At 38.7% G+C, this 5,000-nt stretch overlaps 1 non-coding gene across 1 annotated transcript; it reads left to right on the top strand.

Annotated features, from left to right (window-relative positions):
- Positions 1-105: 105 nt before the first annotated feature.
- Trnam-cau lies at positions 106-179 on the top strand. Its single transcript has one exon. It is a non-coding gene; the product is annotated as a tRNA-Met (tRNA).
- The last annotated feature ends 4,821 nt before the right edge of the window (positions 180-5,000 follow it).

Below are 5,000 nucleotides of genomic sequence, written 5' to 3'. Positions count from 1 at the left end.
GGCCTATCCGAAGATCGGAAATAATGAGCTCTGAGCTCGTTCCGTAGGGTAACGTCTGGCTGTCTCGTCAGAGACTGCAGCAGATCAAACAGTGAAACACACACACGCCCGGTAGCTCAGTGGTTAGAGCGCTGGCTTCATAAGCCAGAGGACCGGGGTTCGATTCCCTGGCCGGGTGGAGATATTTGGGTGTGTCTCCTTTCACGTGTATCCCCTGTTCACCTAGCAGTGAGTAGGTACGGGATGTAAATCGAGGAGTTGTGACCTTGTTTCCCCGGTGTGTGGTGTGTGCCTGGTCTCAGGCCTATCCGAAGATCGGAAATAATGAGCTCTGAGCTCGTTCCGTAGGGTAACTTCTGGCTGTCTCGTCAGAGACTGCAGCAGATCAAACAGTGAAACACACACACACACACACGAGCGCGCGCAAACTCGAAACAAAGGACAAACTGTGTCTGGTTGAATGAGGGATGGACCATGTAAGGTGTGGCATGACCCACAGGTCAATTAATAATCCCATGGGATGTTAGTAGGGTGTGACCTCTGTGGGAAGTCAGTCCCACATCCGAGGGGATTCAAAGCGCACGGGTTCGAATCCTGTCCACTGCCTGAGTGTAGGTTGGGCTTCCTCACTCGGGGCAACGGTTTCCTAGCGGATGGGCATTCAGATAGGTGGTACCCGAAAAAGTATCCCCTTTAGCCCATAAACTCCCGTGAAAAGCCCACATGGTATAAATAAATAAAAAAAAAAAAAATCCTGTAGTGATAATCCTTCTTGAGAACTACCGCGACCGAGTACTAATGTATCAAGTGTTTTCGAAATCTGAACCTAATCAGCTCAATATGCCGCGACTTCGTATACAAAAAACAATTTAAAAATCGCCAACCCGCGACTGTCGTTTTTTCCCCACCAATTTTCATCAGAAACAGCCCAATTGGGCGGGTACACCGCGGACCTGGCAGCTCTGAGATGCAAGTCGATGTGAATGAGTCGTGCGTCAGGTAGGGATTTCTCATCTGCGCATGCGCAGTCACGGGACTCATTTGTACCTGACGGCGCATTTACATCCGCTGGGCCGTTACAGGGCTCAAAATAATTTACCACAGAGGCACAAGCAGTGAATGAGAAAAAAAAGAGCGCGAACGAGAGAACAGGCAGACTGCGCAAGCAGAGAATGAAAAGAAAGAGTTGGCTATGATTTAAAAGTGTCTGCTCTCTCCTCTTCCACTTTTTTTTCTTTTTTATACCGCTCGTGCTTTTCCGCTCGCAATCTGGAAGTCCGCTCAGAGCGGAGGAGCAGAGGAGTGGATATACGAGCGCTGTTGCTCTCCTCTGATTATGAGTATGAAGAAGGAAAATAAAAATCTGAAGAGTACATATATATATAGATATATCAGAGATGTAAATACTTACTCCTTTTTCTAAAGAGATGATAACTGATAAGCCGCCTAGACAACTTAACTGGTATTAGGTTGGAAAAACATTACTGCTGTGATAAACACATATACAACACTTGTAGGAATGGAAAATAGACAGAAGGGTGGGCTATACTTACTTATGATAATGATAAAGAAAAAGCCATATTATGGATATGAAGAAGGGGAAAAAGAATTTGAAGTAAGTAGAACTGATACTAGGGATATACCTACCTTTTCTAAAATGATAATAAGCCAGCAGTATACAAATTAAGTTAACTGGTAAGATATATAGGCCATATATACACGAAACTTGTAGGAATGGAGAATGGACAGAAAGGTACACTATACCTACTTATAAACATCATCATCAACATCATCATCATCATAATCATTTTGATAATAATAATAATAATAATAATAATAATAATAATAATAATAATAATAATGATAATGATAATGATGATAATAATAATAATAACAATAATAATAATAATGATAATAATAATAATAATAATAATAATAATAATTATTATTATTATTATTATTATTATTATTATTATTATTATTATTATTATTATTATTACTATTATTACTATTATTATTATAATGATAATAACAATAATAATAATAATAATAATAATAATAATAATAATAATGATAATAATAATAATAATAATAATAATATAACTGAAAAGTCGTGCGACTTTCAGTGACTGCGGTACGTGATGTGAGGGGTTTAGTGACTCGGTTTACGATCAGTAACACTAGGATTAGACCCAAGACCAGAGGAAAACCATCCCCCCACCATATTCTCTCTCTCTCTCTCTCTCTCTCTCTCTCTCTCTCTCTCTCTCTCATCCACTCATGTAGTATTACATTTAACTACTGCCTACTCAGATTTGAAATTACCTAGGTTCCCGGCAATGTCAATACTCATCACATAAACAGCTCATATAATAGGCTAATCATTATATCACAGCACTGAAATAAGAACGGGTTATCATGGCCAAGTTCCATTTATGTGATAGTAAGATAGTGATAGTTTATCTCTGCCAATGTCATGCTCTTTAACCCAGTCAAGGCTGAGACTCAGAAGAATGTGAACATCCCACTCTTCATTCTAACCAAGAAAAATCTGAGAAAGCAAGGTAATTATTGTTTATGCATATTGTCTTCATTCACTGATTACTGGGAACTTCCTCGAAACACTTTCTTTGCCGTGCAGATTGGAGTTATTTTGTCCCTCTCAAGCCTGTGTACCTACTCAACACACAACATAACTCGGTTCAGTAAACCTTTAAGTTTCATTATCATCAAAGTTTATACAGTATCATAATCATAAATGAAATTAACCATGAAGCTTCGTGCTAAAGTTACTGCCATCATGCAAAACTGCAATGTGCTCACCGTTTTGTGAAGTGACAAAACCTGCAGTGCCTATATGAATAAGTCAAAAGAAATAATTCGTTGAAATGTTTGATGGTTCATTAGGTTTTGCTTGGTGCAGTGACAACATATTGGGCAAATTGGGCAGGAGAAAGTGGATTGGGAAAATAAGTTGTGGACGGGATACATGCTAAAGTGGACATTCATAGGTATAATTTCATCATAGTTATTCTCTTTTCTCCCACTCAAGCAGAGAGAGAGAGAGAGAGAGAGAGAGAGAGACTATATATATATATATATATATATATATATATATATATATATATATATATATATATATATATATATATATATATATATATATATATATATATATATATATATATATATATATATATATATATATATATATATATATATATATATATATATATATATATATATATATATATATATATATATATATATATATATATATATATATATATATATATATATATATATATATATATATATATATATATATATATATATATATATATATATATATATATATATATATATGTATGTTGATGGTAGGTTTTTCTGAGTAGATTATGTACTGCTTCCGTCATCTTGAGTCTTCTTTTGTCGTTTTCTTTAACTAGGATGGTGGTGTTGCTTTCCATGTGATGTCGCTTCAGGATGATGCCGTGTTCATTCATATAGTGTCGTCTTATAGCGCCGTCTTGTAGGTGTGCTGTAATTCTCTTTGATAGGGTTGTAGATGTGAAGCCAATGTACTCGAGTTTAGGTGACTGCAGTCACCAACAGTGCATGTGTGTTGGTACACGACGTTCACTTCTTGCAGGGAGTTTGTCGGAGGAAGACAGCTATTCTTCATGATGAGGCTTGCGGTTTTTCTGGTCTTGTAGTAAATGATGACTTGGAGTTTAGTGTCTGTGTTGATGGGCGAGACGTTGTTGTGAATGATCTTCTTTACGGCTTTCTCGTCTTCTTTGTATGCTGAAGACATCGTGTTCTTGTAGTAGAGAGTGATGCACGATGTTTGTTGCTCGGGCGGATTCTCGCGGATGTAGTTGTCCATGCGGCGACGTATGACTTCGTCTATTTCTTGCTGCGGATAGCCGTTGTTGCAGAGAAGCTGGGAGATTCATTTTAATTCAGCGTGGACTGCATTCCATGAGGATGAGTGCGTGAGAGCCCTCCTGACAAAGGCGTTGATGACGCTGTGTCTATATTTTTCTGGGCAGTCGCTTTTTCCGTTTAGGCAGAAGCCGAGATTCGTAGATTTAACGTAGACTGACGTGGAGAAGCAGGAGCTTGAACGGTGCACCATGACGTCGAGGAAGGGGAGCTTGTTTTCTTCTAATTCGTGTGTGTAGTTGAGGCAGGAGTGTTTCTTGAAATTCTCGATCAGGTGCAGTACTTCCTCTTCAGTGTTGGCGTTGATGAAGATGTCATCGATGTGTCGTGCGTAGACTGTTGGTTTTATGTCCGGGTTTTCCGCGAAAACCTTTTCCTCGACGGCCCCATGTAAAATTGGCAAAGAGGACACCGAGAGGAGACCCCATGGCGACGCCGTCGCATTGTACATACATCTTGCCATCTGGTCCGTAAAAGGCAGCTTCCTTGGTGCAGGTGCGTAGCAATGTCCGTAGAGTTTCTTCAGAGATGGTGAGTTTCTTGCCGTCTGTGTGGTAAACTTCCTTGCAGATGATTTCTATGGTATCGTCTATTGGGACGTTGGTAAAAAGTGATTCAACATCCATCGATGCCATGATGCTGGAGGGGCGCGCCGTTTTTAAGATGTCGAGAAACTCAACAGTTGATTTGAGGCTGAATGAAGCTGGTGCGAAGGGTGTGAGGAGTTCATTAAGCCTTTTGGCTAGTTTGTACGTGACGGCTGGCGTTTGGCTGATGATTGGTCGTAGTGGGTTGCTGCGTTTGTGGATCTTGACGTTGCCATATGCGTAACCGAGCTTGTGGTCACCTTCGATAAGGGGGAGTTTCGTGTCGCAGGTGCTGTTGTTGTGCCGTATTAAACGATTGAGCTTGGTTTTATGGCTTGAGTTGGGTTTCTTGTTATGCTCTTGAATTTTGCAGGATATATATATATATATATATATATATATATATATATATATATATATATATATATATATATATATATATATATATATATATATATATATATA

This window comes from Portunus trituberculatus, chromosome 16 (assembly GCF_017591435.1).
Source record: "Portunus trituberculatus isolate SZX2019 chromosome 16, ASM1759143v1, whole genome shotgun sequence".
Taxonomy (NCBI): domain Eukaryota; kingdom Metazoa; phylum Arthropoda; class Malacostraca; order Decapoda; family Portunidae; genus Portunus; species Portunus trituberculatus.
Note: the sequence above shows the minus strand (reverse complement) of the source record. Positions and strands in the feature narration are given on the sequence as shown.